The sequence below is a fragment of the Lagenorhynchus albirostris genome, chromosome 3, assembly GCF_949774975.1.
Source record: "Lagenorhynchus albirostris chromosome 3, mLagAlb1.1, whole genome shotgun sequence".
NCBI lineage: Eukaryota > Metazoa > Chordata > Mammalia > Artiodactyla > Delphinidae > Lagenorhynchus > Lagenorhynchus albirostris.
In genome coordinates, this window is record NC_083097.1 from 76,633,479 (window position 1) to 76,652,961 (window position 19,483).

Sequence of the window (19,483 nt, forward strand, 5' to 3'; positions counted from 1 at the left end):
CTCATTGCCTTAAACCTGATTTTTCTCATTTCACCATGAATAAGTGAAAACTTCATTATTGATAGGCATTGGTCCATGAACCAACCCTGAAGCTCTAGGACAGATGACTCTCCATTCAATGAGAACTCAACTAGCAGGCTGAATTCACTTGCTCAAATAAAGTTGTCAGGAAGCAGCCTGTCTCCATCTCTGAGTTGCTTCATTTCCAGCAGGCTATCATGAGCATAGCTCCAGGTCCAGTAAGAATAAAAGCCTGTGGCTGCTTGAAAAGTCTCAGGATCAGTTCTGATTGGATCAGCTTGTGTCATGTGCCCACCCGAACCAAACACTGCAGCCAGGAAGACAGCATGTGTGGGTGTGGCCAGGCATGGGTCACATCAAGGGCTGGTTCCTCAAGGAAAATGTGCATGTTCTGTTACCTGAAGATAGGAGGATGAGCTTCATGTGGTCAAAACGACAGATACCTACATCAACTTCCAATGCCTCTCCAGCTCTGAAACCCTATTTGTGACTGAGGCAACCTGCCATGAAGAAGCTTAGAGAATATCATCATAGCCTATGGTATTCCTCACACTTGGGTGCCAAAATGCTGCAGAAGACCTTAAGCAAGAACTCTGCCCAGATTTTCAGTGGGATTTAAAACAAAACATGGGAGAGGAATTGGTTTTCAATGAAGCACTTTGAAGATCAAGGGAAAATAAAAAATAATCAAGCAGGCAACATATTTCAAATAAAATGTGTTCTTATCCATACCAAGATAGATCCAGATGCCAAATTCTTGGGCTAAGGCAAGCTTATTAATTTAAAATGTTATTAATTTAAAACTGTTTTATAATAAGAATATAAGAACAAATGAGAGGGACTTCCCTGGTGGCACAGTGGTTAAGAATCCGCCTGCCAATGCAGGGCACATGGGTTCAAGCCCTGGTCCAGGAAGATACCTCAGAGCAACTTAGTCTGTGCACCACAACTACTGAGCTTGCACTCTGGAGCCCGCAAGCCACAACTAGTGAGCCCTCATGCCACAACTACTGAAACCCGAGTGCCTAGAGCCCATGCTCCGCAACAAGAGAAGCCACCGCAATGAGAAGCTTGTGCAGAGCAACAAAGAGTAGACCCCACTTGTCGCAACTAGAGAAAAACCCCTGTGCAGTGACGAAGACCTAATGCAGCCAAAAATTAATTAATTAACTTTTTTTAAATGAGATAAATTTGGGATAATTAAAAACTCGGTTTCCCCATCTATCATAATATTTTATATGCTATTGGTGTCAATCCATCTGTGACAAAAGATTCAAAACAAAGACATCCAGCACTTAGTATTATCAAGGTCACATAATTTTTTCTTCTGAAATGTATTGCCCTCCTTCTTTTTTAACTTGGTGATTCTTAGTATAATTCAATATGCTTTTACTTTACCTAGATTAGTACAAAGTTTCAGGCTTTCAATCCAAGTCCTATAGAATTCTGTATCTCTCCAAATCTTTTGAAAGACCTGTGCCATCGTTTTGGTTTCTCTTATTCTAATTATAGCAGGATGCTGAACTTATTTTTCTTTTTTTATTTTAGAATGCTTTTTATTTCGACACTTACAGGACATGTGTAAGGCATGTTCACAAGTATTTGTTTGAAGTTATGTACAAAACACGTTCTCTTTCTCTCCAGCTGCTCTTCTTTCCCTTTGTTCCTGCTGCTACAAACTGGGCCCTGTGTATCTTCATATCCACAAATCCTCAGTTATTCTGAACATGCAGACAATGTTTTAGGGACCTGCTTCAAAATATGGAGGAAGCTTCTATGCACTAAGTCACTAAGACATTAAAACTCACAGGGAACCAAGGCAGAGGGAAGCGACCAAATCAGCTCATGAACTTGGGACTGTGAGCTTCTAGGGGGTAACAAAGAACACACGGAAAAACATTTTTTGACCCTTCCTGTTTGAGAGCAATGGAATGTGTCCAGAATTCATGTTTCTGTATTTACTACTACTGCCTATGAAGTCACTAAAAAGAACTAATTTTTTAACAGTTTCTAGTGCAGTTACGGTTTTGTTCTCAGGCCACAGTACAAGAGAGCATGCATTACCTTACACAAATGTCAAACACCGAACAATTGTAACAGGGACTCCTCGGGACTGTCTAATTACACAAGGGTCTCTTTTTGGTGGTAGGATAAGGAAAGTGCCCACTGTGTGCTAGACAGAGACACCCAAACACTTGTTGTCTAACTCATAAAGAGGGACGACATCACGAATGAGAATAGAGAAGTATTCAGAGTAAGTTCCCAGCGTGGGGCTGGGATAATGGATACGGAGCCTCAGTTTCAGGGGTTAAAAAAAGTCTTGGCAGATGTTAAAAAGTTTTTTGTGTGATTTTCAAAAATCATTATGTCTTTAAAATGTGAAAAACAAGCATTTATCAATCTACTGGGGAGAAATAAAATAATGAAATGAAAAATCAAAATCACATGAAGAGGAAGGAGATCTGAATGAATCTTTTGGTCTGAATCAGCCAATATTTTAACATCAGCTACAACCTATTCAAATGTGGTTTGCTTAAGCCCATATTTTAAAACGCAGAATCTTTAAGGGAAAATGTAGGCATTTGTTTAGGAATACTGATCTCAAAAAACTTTAACGTGGGGCACTTTAAAAGATCAAGGCTGCTTATAATTTAAGTCCTGCTTTGAGGCACTCACCATATTTTCCTTCCATCTCAGAGAGCACCTCTGCAGCAGCCCCAGCAACATAAGGACGTGGTCACACATAACTTTATCAGCCACCATTGGGCGATTATTAAGTAGCTAGTCAGAGGTGGGAAATTACTTACTGTCAACTGTATTAAAGATTTCCATTTATTAGCACTGTGAAACACGGTGCAAAGAATCTTCACATGTTGCTTTTTGTATCAAAGGTAGTATATTGTTATTCTTCCAACTCAACAAACAGTATATACTCTTTAGTGAATTGTAACTACCTAGAATAGTGGGTGGGCCTCTTCCAGAAGGGCAGGCTACTCCTCTGACGGGAGATCACGAGCCAGGCCAGGCTGGGCAAGTGCTCTGCTCCCTAAGCCATTGCTTGAAGCACCCTTTGTGAAATTTGTGCCCACATTTCAGCACACATACGTTTTTGGATTTGAATACTTCTAGGCATATTTCACAGGAATTTGCACTGGACACAGGGACGTTGCCTGTCTTCTGCCCCGTGCTTTTGGGTAATGATCCAACAACCACAGAGGGCGGGCCCTGGGTGGCCCTGGTCACAGAAGCAGCAGAGCTGTGCTCAGACGGCCTCCTGTCCTTTCCTGGATTTGCCTTTTTCTTTTTCTCTTCATCTAGAATGTTGAACTTATTTTTCTATTTCCAATAATCTAGCCTAGTCTCATAAAATGCAACCCAGCATATATCTTCCAGAAATAACTGGACTCTGAAGAATTTTCAAACCTAGTTCACGTAAAAACCACAATATTATCCTCCATTCCCCAGTGTTTTTCAGACTACTTTTCATCTCTGCTATCATTAATTCAGTCAAGAGCCCTTCAATATGAATTCTCAACATAGTAATAGATTTGTTTCTCTTCTTTCTGTCCTCACTTTTCTCTCTCAGGCAAATGTGAAGGCTGATTCCTGTCTTTATTGCTTCAAGGCTATTTCTGCCCTGAATCACCACGTTACACTGTACTTTCATTTTTTTCCCTCAAAAAGAGAAAAAAATCTATAGTCCCACACATCTGCTTGCTATCTCTAATGTATCATAATGTGTGGGTCAACTTCTGTTTTAGAAATAAAGCATTCACAATTATTAAGATGAAGATCAAATGTAAAGATAAAATTGAGTTTTTTCTAAAGAGACATCATGATTTTAAAGTACCATCAACTATCGAGACATAGTCAACCATCCATTCTTTTAACAAATATTTATTGATCCCCTGAATGTGCCAGTCATTATGGTCTAGGAGACGAGGACACAGCACTGAACCAAATGCTAGATCCTGCCCTCACGGACGTCCTGTTCCAGAGAAGGAGGCAGGAAATAAACACATGGGCAACAACAGAATGTCGTGTTGTGAGAAACAAACCAGGTAAAGGAGTAGCCAGTGACCAGAACACTCACGGAAGTCCTCTCTGAGGACATAGCAAGTGCAGTGAGGCCAAGGGGAAGAGTAAAAGACAACCACACCGTGGAGGTGTAGGGGAGCAACCCTCCAGGCAGAGGGAACACATATGTACAGGTCTAGAGTCTGGTAAGGGTTCACCAAGGCCAGGGCATAGAAAGGAGGCCAGTCTAGCTGGATCATTATTTTCACTCACCTTATTGCTCACCGTTAAACCCAATTTAGAGACATTATTTCTTGTGTCTAATGCACCATTTTAATTTCCTGGAACATAACTTCTTCCTTAACTTTAGTAATGACTTTTTTTTTCTTATACGGTTAAGTAGTTTTGAATTTTCTGAATGAGTCTGTCTTCAACACTGGAGAAGCCTTTTGAGAGTGAATGTGTTGAAAGCATCAGCTACCACTCCAGTGGTCAGAAAGAGTTAACACACTTCCCAAAACGTCCAGTTTACTGCCAAGAAGTCCTGTATACTCTGAGAGAATCTGGCTGGGTATTGGTAGCCATCTGGTATTTAAAACAAAACCTATTGTGCAGAACTGGTCAGCATTTTTAAACATAATGCAACCAATCTAGGTTTTAAATGCATACATCCATTGAACTAGGCTGGACTAATCTTTGCCTTTTAGGGACCAGGTTTTAATAACATTTCAAACTGCCTAACAAAATGTCATGTGAAAAGGACGGAAGGAGCAGGGCTTGATTGCCTCTTTTCAGCTCAGCAGGATCCTAGCGTCTCTTCCATCTGCTTCCTGTAAGCACGGAGCCAACTAGGACTCAGCAGATCTAAAGAGGACAAAATGCTGAGTGCTGCCCCAGCTCTGCTCCAGCTCTGTGACAATTGGGAAAAGAGGCTTCCTTGGCAAGGAATGCGGTAACCAAAGAGAGGATGGACTTTGACATGAGAAAGACTTGAGTATAAATTCTAGGCTGCCACTGCCAGCCATTAAGACCTCAGTCCCTATGTAACTTACCTAACCTCTCCAAGCTTTGCTTTTAGCAACTGTAGAAAATTGTAATAACTACTTATTTGACTTGTTGTGAGAATTAAGTACAAGAATGTGTTTAAAGTGTGTGGCACATAGTAGTTGTTCAACAATAGCAGGTATCTTTTTCATTAGTCTTAATAATAAACTTCATTTTTCAGTTGAGTAGAGGAACACCCCCCAAGCAATTCCCCGTTTCCATAGAGATATGGCAGGGGTTGAGGGTATATAAGTCCACCAACCTACCAAGGCCATCTTGTACCAGCTCAGTTGCTACCCTGTCCCCTTTACCTAAGGCGAGGGACCTCAGTAGAACCATGGGACTGGGGTTCCCAATGCTGAGGGGTCTCAGATTTGGACATGTTAGAGAAATACCTTGCAGGATGATTCCAGCACGACCTTCTTACTGCCCTGTGCCTTCTCTCCAAGGGTCTCCTGGATTCCCAAGGGGAAGAAAAAGCAGTTGATAGCAACTTCCCTTCTCCCACCAATTCTAAGATAGCTCTGTTAAAACCCTGTCTCCTGGATATCTGGCCATCTCACAGTCTGAAAGAAATAAAAAGTACAGTAGCTGCTTTTCACGTGATAAAAAAGTCTAGAATGTCCTGTCCTGGACACAGTGAAAGACACTTGAAACTTACAAATGATTTCAGATACTCATCACTTGGTGGCGCTATTTGCTATTCAAAAGGTAACAGTAACAGCCAACCAGCTTTACAAAAAAAAGTTTCTTCAAATCAAAACAGACTCAATTAAAATGTCAGATTTCTTACAAAGCACGAACCCAGGACTTGAAACGTTACTTTAAAGCAAGAACATGGAGAAAAAGAATTCCTAAGCATTTTGAAGATCCTTCTACTTAGTGCTCACAGCTTCCTGGGCCCCTGATGATAGGCTTCCAAAGGCTGGATCCCGGCACTGGCCACAGTGGGCTCTGCCTCCGAACCTAGCTGCCTCTGCCTGGAGATGAGAACATCAACAGGAAGCCTCAAGTCACTGGCTGCCTTCCAACCGCTATCTACTGTTGGCCCGCATCCCAGGACTTGAGCCCCAGTTTAGTGATGGGTTCTCTGGAAAGGCGTCTCCAGGATAACTTCTCAAGGGAGTGTCCCTGAGCCACTGGAAACACTTGAGTTTATGGCAATGGCAGAGAGTCCACTCCCACAGCTGCCAGAGCTTCTGCCTGCCTCTAACCTCACCTCGTGCTACCCTGCTCCTTCCTCCTTCCCCTCAGCCTTCCTGTCCTTCCTTCTCAGACAACCTGCTCTTCCCCGCCTCAAGTCTGAGCACAGGCTGTTCTTTCTAACTGGAATGCTTTTCCCCAGAACCAGTTCCATACTTTGCAGGGCCCAGGGCAAAATTAAAATGCAGGCAGGGGTTCTTGTTCAAAACTTACTGAGTGGCGCAGTGGTTGAGAGTCGCCTGCCGATGCAGGGGACACGGGTTTGTGCCCCGGTCTGGGAAGATCCCACATGCCACAGAGCGGCTGGGCCCGTGAGCCATGGCCGCTGGGCCTGCGCGTCTGGAGCCTGTGCTCCGCAATGGGAGAGGCCACAACGGTGAGAGGCCCATGTACCACAAAAAAAAAAAAAAAAACTTACTGAGAATTTGAAGATGGAGACAGCAGTGCTTTCCACCAAGCTTGGGACCCTTCTAAGCATGTGGTGCTGAGCAAATCCACAAAGCCTGGCCCTGCTTCTTCCACTACTCATCATCACCATCGAGGTCATCATTCCTCGTTATCCTCTTTCAGTTCCTTGCTTATTTTCTTTGTAGCGCATATCACAATTGTAGATGTTAATTAATCAGTTAGCTAACATTTTTGGATCTGTCCCACCCCACCCAACAACAAGCGCCTTTTTAAACTGTAAGCCCCGTAAGGGCAGAGGCAAGGTCTAGCCTTGGCCACAGGTAGATGCTCAGTGCCTAGAACTGTGCCTGGCTTATGTAGACACCCAATAACACATGCTACCTGGATGGATTACATTATACTCTGTTTTCTGCCTGAAGTTACTTTTAACATTGAAATCGTCAGTGCATAAAAAACAACTTTAGTTGTGTCAGAGAGAAAGCAGGAACCTAGGAGAATAATCTAGGCTGGAGCTGAGTCACTGCAGTGCTGTTCTCTCCATATTTCCTCTTCTTTCCCCAGATAGGACTTGCTTTCTAGACTCATTTAATTACATTTATGATTTCTGATCTACCCAAACTTTCTTTTCCTTTTTTTTTTTACAATTAGTTACAATTAGTTAATAATTACAATTAGTTAATATGACTTTTACATCTGTAATAATTTACAGCTCCCGACTATATCTAATTACTTTTTCCTTGAAATTGTATTGCTGAAGAAACCAGGTTGTTTGTCTTATGGAGTTTCCCAGTCTGACTTCAGCCATTTGTATCCTCAAGGTGTCTTTTTAACATGTTCTTGTCTCTTTTTTTTCCTACAAATTGATAGTAATATCTAGAAGCCTAATCTCATTCAGGTTGGGTTTTTTGGGGGGTTTGTTTGTTTGTTTTTGCTGTACGCGGGCCTCTCACTGTTGTGGCCTCTCCCATTGCAGAGCGCAGGCTCAGTGGCCATGGCTCACGGGCCCAGCTGTTCCGCGGCATGTGGGATCTTCCCGGACCGGGGCACGAACCCGTGTCCCCTGCATCAGCAGGCGGACTCTCAACCACTGCGCCACCAGGGAAGCCCTGTTTGTTTGTTTTTGCAAGACAACTTCATCAGAGTTGCTGTGTGCTTCCATTAGAAGGAACACGATATCCGGTTGCCTTTTTTCATGTAATGCTAGGAAGCATTGATAGTTGGTTCATAGGTGCATTAATTCATTAAGGGTTTAAAATATGGTTTGCTAATTCTATTTATCATTCCTTCTTGATTAGTTAATATACTTTTATAAGGAGTAATTTTTCTTTATCAACCACTTGGTTACACTGAGGTATGGTCCTTGTAGGAAAAATACAATAAATGCTTGATTCTTTCCCTGTATTTATCATTATTTAGAATGAGTTGGTGCCCTCGTGTCCTGGAAAGGCAATCTCTTAGTTTATTGGAGACTTTTAAAAAATACTGTTTTGAACTGATGGATTTTAATATATTTGATTTTATTCTTATTTATTAGCAATTTTTCCAACTTAAACCGGTGAAGATCAGTTCAGGTTGGCTCTTGAGTTCATTTGACACAACCTCAGTAGGCTTTGGTAGCTTTCTTGTTTGCTGAACAAGGCTAATCTTGAGTGTTTCCTTGAACCAGATATTTCTGCACGATGCTCTTATTCCTTCAAAGGGAAATGGTACTTAGATATCACAATCTGAGAACTAAAAGTATTCATTGCTGTTGGGTTGGTTGTAGAACTATTTTATATTCCTTTTTTTGTATTTCCATTCTTATTTTGGACTGATTTTTTAAAATTTTAACTCCCACCTTTATTAATTTCATAGTTTTAACAGTATTTTAATGTCCTTTCAGTGGTTACTAGAGGTCATAACAATTGTCTTTGACTAGCAAAGCCTAATATAAAAAAGTATTTCATCGCCTTCCAGATAATGCAAGGACCTTACAACAATCTGATTTCACTCATCCCTTCTCTCAACTTAAATCATCTTACATAATTTAAAAGTGTATGCATTTTATTTATATGTTTATATAGTATTATTTTTTCATACTGTCAGTATTCATTGAGATTTACCCCTTTCAGTGCTCATTATTTCTTCCTGCATCTCTGAGCTTTCATCTGAGATCTTCTTCTACCTGAATAATTCTACTATTTCCTTTAGTGCAGATCTTCTGGTGATGAATTCTGTCAGTTTCTATTTGTCTGAAAAAGTCTTTATCTTATATTCATTTTCTCTAGGTTGGAAATTATTTTATTCCAGTGATTTGGAAAATACTATTCACTGTTTTCTGAAGTCCGTTGTTTTCTAATTTTTATCTTTTTACTCTGGCTACTTAAAAAAAAATTTTTTATCTTGATCATTTCTTTTCAGCAGTTTTACCATGATGTCTCTAGGTGTGATTTTCTTTGTATTTACCTTGTTTGAGGTTTGTTTGTAATGCTTCTCAAACAAATGCTTTATGTCTTTCATCAGCTTTGGAAAAATCTTTAGCCATTATCTCTTCAAATATTTCTTCTGTCCTGTTTCTCCTGCTTCTGTAACTTTAACAATATATATATTACTTTTTTCTATATCTCCTTTGTGTCTTTCATTTTTTTCAGTATTTCCAATGTTTTGTTCCTTTGTGCTTCATTCTAGATACCTTCTTCTGATATCAATTCTCCATTCAGTGGTATCTGATCTTCTGTTAAGTGCAAACTTCGAGCCATTAGTTTTAGACATTATATTTCTCATTTCTTTTCATTTTATTTCCAGTTCTTTGCAAAAGTTCTAGATCCTCTCTTTTATTTCCTTAATCAAATTATGCATATAGTTTTGAATTCTATTATGTAGCTCCCCTGTGGATCTGTTTCTGTTTATAGTTTTTAGTTATATTGTCTAGTTTCCTCATATGCCTTTTCTTACTGAGTGCCAGATACTGTCAATTGAAAATAATAGATGTAATGTGAGCCCCATGATGATGTTATCTTTCTCCAAAGAGAATTTACCTTTATTTCTGGTAGGGACCATGAACACGGCAATTCTGGATTTGCTTAATAAAACAAGGGATGAAAATTTTTTGAAGCTGGGCTTCAGTACCTGAGAGCACTGGCCTAATTTCTATACACCCTTACTTGGGTAGTGGATGGATCTATGAGATACCAACCCAACACCTAGACGTTTATCAGAGACCTCCTTCCTTCCAGCTTTCCCCCTGGCCACATGAGTCTTTTGAAACATCTGCTCAGCTTTACAGGTTCTCAACCAACATTTCTGGATTTGGCAAGTATCACTGTGGGAAAAGCAGCCCCGAATTCTGAGCTCATCTTTCTGGGTTTACCTGTCCTGAATCTTAGTCCTACAATTCTTTGCAGACTCGGTAGCTCTATGATGCATTCAAAAAGATTATTTTCTCCCAAAGTTTTCATTGTTCTTAATGGGAATGTTAGTCCCATTACTCATGGGAATGTTACCCTGCCTTTATTAGAAGCCAAAGGCTGATGTCTATGCTTTTAGATTACTAGCATAGTTAGGGTGAAAGTTAACTAAAGCTATTCTCTCTGTGAACAAAAAGAGTACTCAAAAGTTTTAAATCTGAAAACCTAGTGGTATATGAAATGATTTTAGGTGACAAATGAACTTTTTAATTTTAACAGTTATGTATTAATTTTTAAAATTTCCTTTTCTTTGTGGAAAGTTAAAAATGAGTTATTTAAAGAAAAATATTAATAAAACAAACTATCAGAAAGAGAAATTAAAGAAACATTCCCATTTACAATCACATCAAAAAAAAAACCTAGGAATAAATCCAACTAAGGAGGTAAAAGACCTCTACTCATAAAACCATAAGACACTGATGAAAGAAATTGAAGACAACACAAACAGATGGAAAGATATACCATGTTCATGGGCTGGAAGAATTACTATTGTCAAAATAACTATACTACCCAAGGCAATCTACAGATTCAATTTTTGCGATCCTTTACAAAATACCAAAGGCATTTTTCACAGAATTAGAACAAATCATTTTAAATTTTGTATAGAAACACAAAAGACCCCAAAAAGCCAAGACAATCTTGAGAAAGCAAAACAGAGCTGGAAGTATCATGCTCTCAGACTTTAGGCTATAGTATAAAGCTACAGTAATCAAAACTGTATGGTACTGGCAAAAAAAAAAAAACAGACACATAGATCAATGGACTAGAATAGAGAGCCCAGAAATAAACCTATGCACTTATGTTCAATTAATCTATGACAAAGAAGGCAAGAATATACAATGGAGAAAACACGGTCTCTTCAATAAGTGATGCTGGGAAAACTGACAGTTACATGTAAAAGAATGAAATTAGAATATTTTCTCACATCATATACAAAAACAAACTCAAAGTGGATTAAAGACCTAAATGTAAGACCAGAAACCATAAAACTCCTAGAAGAAAATATAAGCAGAACACTTTTTGATATAGCAATATTTTTTTAACCTGTCTCCTAAGGCAAAGGAAGCAAAAGCAAAAATAAACAAATTGAACCTACTTAAACTTAAAAGTTTTGCACAGCAAAGGAAACCATCAACAAAATGAAAAGACAACCTCTAAATAGGAAGAAAATATTTGCAAATTATATGAACAATAAGGGATTAATATCCAAAATATATAAACAGCTCATACAACTCAATATCAAAAAAGCAAATAACCAATTAAATAATAGGCAGTACACCTGAATAGACATTTTTCCAAAGAAAACATACAGATGTCCAACAGGAACATGAAAAGATGCTAATCATAAGAGAAATGCAAATCAAAACCATAGTGAGATATCACCTAACACCTGTCAAAATAGCTATCATCAAAAAGACCACAAATAGCAAATGTTATCAAGGATGTGGAGAAAACGGAACCCTTGTACACTGTTGGTGGGAATGTAAATTGGTACAGCCACTGTGGAAAACAGTATGGAGGTTCCTCAAAAAATTAAAAATAGGGCTTTCCTGGTGGCACAGTGGTTGAGAGTCCGCCTGCCGATGCAGGGGACACGAGTTCGTGCCCCAGTCTGGGAAGATCCCACATGCCACAGAGCGGCTAGGCCCGTGAGCCATGGCCGCTGAGCCTGTGCATCTGGAGCCTGTGCTCTGCAACGGGAGAGGCCACAACAGTGAGAGGCCCACGTACCGCAAAAAAAAAATTAAAAATAGACTATAGGGTTGGCCAAAAAGTTCGTTTGGGTTTTTCCATAAGACGTTACAGAAAAACCTGAACAAACCTTTGGCCAACCCAATACTACATGGTCCAGCAATTCCACTCCTGGGTATATATTTGAAGAAAATGAAAATACTAATTTGAAAAGATACTTGCAACTCAATGTTAATAGCAGCACTATTTACAATAGCCAAGATATGGAAGCAACCTAAGTGTCCATCAACAGATGAATAGACAAAGAAGAAGTAATATATATATATTACTTCTTTAAGTAATATATATATATATTCAGTGGAATACTAGTCAGCCATAAAAAAGAAGGAAATTTTGCTGTTTGCAACAACATGGATTGACCTGGAGGGTATTAATCTTACTGAAATAAGTCAGACAGAGGAAGACAAATATTGTACGTTAATCACTAATATGCAGAATCTGAAAAATAAAACAAACAAATGAATATAGGAAAACAGCAACAGGCTCACAGATATAGAGAATAAACTAGTGGTTACCAGTGGGGACGGGCAAGACAGGGGTATGGGATTAAAAGGAACAAACTACTATGGATAAAATAAATAAGCTACAAGGATATAATGTACAGCACAAGGAATATAGCCAATATTTTATAACTTTAAATGGAGTATAATCTATAAAAATTTTGAATCACTATGTTGTACACCTGAAACTAATGTTGAAAATCAACTATACCTCAATAAAAATAAATAAATAAGCATTAACAAGAAAAAAGGTAGTGTTTAAATGTGGCAAAAATCATTGATAGCTTTCACAAATAACTGTAGTTAGAAGAAACTGAATTTTTACAAATGATGGTAGGGAACATAGATAAGTGGGAGAGATACTCCTTTTTTTGGCTTTATTCAAAATATAAATTAATTCTTCATCTTGAGCCCTAGCTTTAAGCCAGCTAGCATCTTCAAACTACATTGAATAAACATATCTGCCTATCATGATTCATTTCTCCAAGCCATATAGCTAAACATAAGAAATGAACACTTTAGGAACAGCTATTAATTTAAATATATTAGTTCATAGAGATATGCCTTACAAAGACAAATGTGACTGATTCTTCCTTGCAAGGATAAGTATCACTGATTCATCCTAATATGTCCACCAAAATAATGCAAACCATTCCAAAAGATCCTCCCTCCCAGGGGAAGACACGAGCAAAAGATGGGCAAAGTCCAGAGAAAACAAGCTCTGAAGGGGCTTTACAAATGGATTCCATTAATTTCATTTGTAAGGGTCCTGGTTCCTTTCTTCCAATTGCACTTCTAAAGTTTTCTCCCCAACTTTCGGATTGCTCAGCATCAAATTTTCTTGATTAATATGATACATATGTTGTTTTTGTTTTCCAGTGTCCCTCCGGAAAAATCACCTCTCCCCCATCCTTCATGGGTTCCTAGTTGGGCTACCAATCACTGTGCCCTGGTTCCCCTAGTAGTTTGGGCACAGACTGGGTGCATGAGTTTCCCATTGCTGCTGCAACAAATTACCACAAATTTAGTGGCCCAAACAATACAAATTATTCTCATACAGTGCTGGAGGTCAGAAATATTCAAATCAAGGTGTCACAAGACTGCAACCCTTCTGGAGGTTGCAGGGAGAATTAATTTCCTTGCTTGTTCTAGCTTCTAGAGTCTGCCTTGAACTCACTGGCCCATGGCCACATCCTCCATCTTCAAAGCCAGAAGCCTAGTCTCTTCCAGACTCTCCTTCTCTCTGACCTTGATTTCCATTGTTACATCGCCTTCTCTCTGACTCTGATCCTTCTGCCTTCCTCCTTATGAGGAATCTTGTGACTACATTGGGCCTATCAAAATAACCCAGGATACTCTCCCCATCTCAAAATCCTTAACTTAATCACATCTGCATAGTCCCTTTTGCGTTTTATGGCAACATATTCACAGAGCCCAGTGGTTCAGCCTACTACTCTGGGCCAGTCCAAGTATCAATAGCCCTGGCCACAAAGCTTTTTCAAGAATGAGCCTATAGCCCAATAAGAGACAAGTAAAGAATTGCCTAAGGTTGATATGTGGATGTGGAGAAATTTAATCTCTTTCTACCAGTTTTGTTTATCTAACACATGGCCATTTTGCCTGACACATGGAAAGAGACTGAAGCAGATTTAAGTCAGTCTGGAAAAATCAGAAGCAAGGAATGAATGAGTGTGTGGGAGAGGATGGGGAGGGCCAGACCCCTAGTGATATCCTTAAAGGTTCCTTATCCAGTAGATCCTGAAATAGTGTTTCCACCCACAAATAGCTCAGTACCATGGTTCATTCCTTCTTCTTTTGATTAATTTGAAATTTTTTTCTTTCTAATAAATTGTTTTTCTGTCGACTGATCTCTAATCTCTAGACCAGATGCCAAGTCAGTATACTACCCTGGCCTAACTGATTCAAACTAACCGTAGGGAAAACATTCTTTTGTACTCAAGATTTTCGTGGTCAGAGTTTCTGCTTCTTTTCTCCACGTGAGAAAAAAGGAAGAGAAAAGCTACATGTGGCATGTTTCCAATGAGAATATAACTGCATTTTTCCTCCTTATGCCAAAGTTCTCTTTAGTTGCAGACTTCTTTACCAATTACCTTTGTGTTTTCTGCCTTATTTTTTTTTCTAGAAGGACTCATTTGTTGAATCATCTGGTAACACTCATTTCTGCAAACTGAGTTGAGATGCTGGCTACAAGGAGCCTAGCTGATTTCCTAAAAGAATTGTATTCTTTGTAGAAAACAGAATTCTGAACAAAATTTAAACGTGGATTTTTTTAAAGACATCTAAATTGCTTTCATAATAAGATGCAATATATTTTTTTCTCCATTTGGAAATTTCCTTCACCGAAGGGCTTACTCTGTGGAGAAATAAACATGTTTGTGTCAGTTATCAACTACATAGGTTACGAGCCTCTCTCCACCCTGACACTCACTCTCGCACACACGTGTGCACACACACACAACACACACACAGAGACTTTAAATTGTTAGCATTCTATATTCTCAGTCACATTTCTAATTTAGGATTACTTTTTACTTCTGATTTCTCAGAGTTATTATGTAATCAGCTCAATATGTCTACTTCAAACTTTTAAGCAATTGAAGCCTGCCCAGAGGTGCAATCTGGCTTTCTGTGGTAACCCTGGGTACTTTTCAGCCCAAACAACAAGTCACTGGCACCAGTGATTTGGGCTCTATTGCCAGCATATTTGCTGTTAGTCAACAACATTTTCATCTGACTTCTGCTAAAATTAACCTCACTTGGAATACAGTCTTTCTGTTTCATCAGTATAATTACTGGCCCTAGAATGCCTTCCCAAAGCTGTTGTTTATAATGATTCATGCAGCAGAAAATATACAAGTTGTTTCTTGAGAGCCAAGCAATGACAATTCAATCCTGTGGCAGAGAAAATGCAAAAAGGATCTGTAGAAAAACCTAGTGGTACAGACAGAAAATTTCTCTCTTTAAGAGAATCATTTTTTTTTTTTTGATGAAGGAAACATACACACACCCCCCTGCACTTTAAAGCATCTCTTATTCTAAAAATCAATAAACAACATCCCTTTGGTAGCTCATCTCAGTCAGATTAATTATAAACTGGGTAAACCATATGCGAGGGCAAACTGAGGGATCCTTTTCGTATTATTGCAGGAGTAATGAAAAGGCCCTGATGCTTCTCCAACTGCTTTCTCTGTCTTAGTAACTGATTGACACGTCATCATTATTGCTTCATTCCTTTAGCGGCAGGGCTGGATATGGCTAAATGCAATACCCAGGGAGGATGAGGACTCAAACTTCATCTTGCTCTGTATGGAGGATGGGCAAGTGCTTCCCAGCATCAAGTTTAACTGGCAGCAGCAGTTCTCAACCCAGCCTGCACACTGAAATCGCCTACAAAGCTTTTACAAGCCACAACCGAAAGGACTCTACCTTAGACCAACTGAACTAGAATCTCAAGGGATGGGGCCTGGACACCAGTAATTTTCAAAGTTAAAGTGCCCTGTGTAGCTTCTAAAGTGGGGCTATGATTATGAGGCTAGCGGGCTTAGGCATGAAGAAGAGACGGAGAAGGTAGAGGGCCAGGCATAGAGTGTGAAGTGGGCACCCTGAAAAACTCCACCCGGGAGGAAAAGAATGAAAGAGGGCTGGACATAGATGAGGGAGATTTTTTCCTTACTCGAAACATCCCCGCTGCCCCCAACCTTGCACGCACACACTCTAGGTCTATCTGACTCCCCTCTTGTTGGCAGGGAGGGTGGGCGTACCCCAGGCCTTGCCAGTTGGAGCCTGCATCCCTCTAAAATCGTGATTGGTTTGGGGTGGACCAAACTGGGCCAATCAGAACCAATGTTCTTCAGATAAGCTCTGTTTCCACTGCGATTGCTAAACTGATCAAATGAAAACCCAGACCTGCTGGTAGTCATCTGACCATATGAGGGGAAAAGCTCCCAACACAGAGGAAGCAGAACCAGGATTGAGCGAGCCAATCCTAATGGCATCCTGTGACTGCTGGATCTTGCCTCACATATTACCTAGAATTTACAGTTGTGGGAGCGAATAATTTTTTTTGCTTGAGTCATTTTGAGTTGAATTTTCTATAAGCTACAACAAAGAGAATAGATACATGTATATGCATAACTGAATCACTTTTCTGTACACCTGAAACTAATATAACATTGTTAAGCAACTATACCCCAATATAAAATAAAAATTAAAATATAAAAAAAAAATTCTTATCAAAAAAAAATTACAACATAGAGAATTCTGAGTAATAGACAAGTGGTGAGGCCCATATGAGTTAAGGAAATCCTCTGGGTCTCAGGGTCAGATCTGTTTCTGCCCCTACACTTGGGGTAGACTTGGTTGAATCAATAGGGGTAAAGGTTACTATAAGCTATGGAAAAGAAATTGAGATTCTCATAGTGTTTCAAAGTAAATGTGTTAGACTATTTTAGTTGTAAACAAACATCTCAAAGAAGAAGTATGCCTTTAATTATGTTCCTAATTTTAAGACAATCTACAGTCCTTTTTTTCTAATTGAGTTAATTTGCACTAGATCAACGATACCGTCTGTTATCTAACACTTAACCTCCCAAGGTAAATGAACCTCCCAAGAAGAACAGCTTTCAACTTTAGAAAAGAACACAGTTTTCTGCAACAAACGTTCTAATAAATTGGATTTCTGTGTATATCATAGTCTATTCTGGAACTTATAACAATCCTTGAAACTACTCAAGGCAGCATCTCAATATACTAGGAAAACTGAAGGTCCTTCATAATAAACAGATAGAAATATTCATTTTTATGATGACAAGATATAGAATAAGTTTATATCTAACTTAAATTTTATAGTAACTGTTCTGAAAGTATTTGTCACTTTCACTTTATTCAAGATGTAAAGGCTGATTTGAGTCTTGTCTTTTCAAACCTGATGCGTCAACAGACTCTCGTTCTTTCCTGGTTCTTCATAAACAATTTCTAGTGGGACGTGGAAATCCATCAAATTCAGTTATACCTTCTAAGCAACATTGATTTAAATAAAATAGGGCTTATAATTTTCCAATCTTACAAGTCTGGACTTAAAATGCCCTCATCTTGTGTTTTCTCTGTGAGGCAAGCAGGATGTGGGATAGGTTTTAGGGATGAGGGATGACTCCACAGAGTGGAACGGTGACCTTAGGACCAAACCATATGAGTCAAGAGTCCCAGGCACAAGGCTGAACTATGACATGCAGGTGTCCCAGGTCAGGCTAATCATCTGCCTTCCCCGCACTTCTAATTGTTCAACATTTGATTGAGACCCAGAGGATTTCCTTGACTCATATGGGCCTCACCACTTGTCTATTATTCAGAATTCTCTTTGTTGTCATTTTTTATAAGAAAATTTTTTATATTTTAATTTTTATCTTATAGTGGGGCATAGTTGATTAACAATGTTGTGTTAGTTTCGGGTGTACAGCAAAGTGATTCAGTTATACACATACACATACCTATTCTCTTTGTTGTCATTTATAGAAAATTCAATTCAAAATGACTACGTGAACTGCCAGCAAGCAGTTTTTGTTTTTTGGTTGCTTGGTTCACTGTTGAGGTTGTTTTAATTTCCACTTCAGGGCAGCGCTTTCTTCAGCAGGAGTGGGACCAATTCATGTTTCAGTCATTATGTAAGAGGTCACACATGGACACGTGAAGTAACTGGGCCATAATTCTGACTTATGCTAACTATACCTTAACATACCTTAAAAACTCATGACTTGATCAACCTGCTGTCACATCCTGCCTTTGGCCTGTCATCCCTGGTTTGGGGCAGGACATTGCTTGCATTGGATCCTAGTACTGGAGTGGCTATTGTCCTTGTGGGATTCCACTTCCTGAGGGAGGATGTTCTGCCACTAACCCAATGGGAGCCCACAGAGCTCTGCCTCCAGGCCGTCTTTATTCCCTCCCATCCTGACCAGTGCTTTTATCCCACCCCATAGATTCAATCAGACCACAGCCAGCAGTCAGCCCATCTCTCACCCTGAACATTTCCTAGGTAGCGGTTGGACTGTGTCACATATCAAGTTCTCCACGTGATCCCGTGGAAGCCCTGAAGCCCCTTTCTCTTTATTTGTTTGTCTGTTTGTTTGTTTTGGCTGTGCCACACAGCTTGTGGGATCTCAGTTCCCCGACCAGGGATTGAACCCGGGCCATGACAATGAAAGCCCAGAATCCTCACCACTAGGCCACCAGGGAACTCCCCGCTTTCTGCAAGAGAAGTGCCCTGACACACACGTATAAACCTTGTCCCCTTGAAGCTTTGATCTCCAAGGAAATCCTTCTCACAAATTCTCCTTGATCCCCAACAACTGGAGGTGGATGAGATGTGTTAGAATCATGTAACTGATTTTGGGATATTAACTTGGAAATTCCTATAGGATGCTCTGTCTCACAGTTCACATTGTTATCTGCAATCTATCACCAGAGAATTCAGCCAAAAATTCCATTTTAATTTCCTGTCCCAGCAAGGACATATAGTTAGCCTGTAGCAACACCAAAACCCCATAAAGTCATCCAGACAAAAAATTAGAAGATTCTTTACCATTCACATTTAGAACAGCCCTTCATCATGTCTCACCAGGAGAACAGTCAGGTCATGATCACCTTGTGCTCTATTTCTCATCTCTGAGGTTACATGGCTTTTTGGGGAAAACTTGCCAAACAGCATTGCCTTGACTCACTCTAAAGACAGAACAACCTTGGCTGCCTGAAATAACTCCCTCCTTGATCTACCTGTAATAGTGTCAGATTCCTTCCCCCAAAGAATGCTCCATGTACTGCAGGTTGAAAAGTCACAAAAGGTCAGTTCTGCAGAATTATTTATACACAAAAACAACTCGCCTTTCTGCTCTGGGCTTTGGTAACTTGAGTCTATGCATCTTGACATTTGTGTCTTTTAAGAAACAGAACAGATGAATCCATGGTTTGACATTATATGAGGCATGGGATCTTCTAAATATTTATAGAGGCAATTATTTTGGAATAGCAATTGTAAAAATCATGAATGCTTATTTTTTTTTAAGAATCAGTACTGGC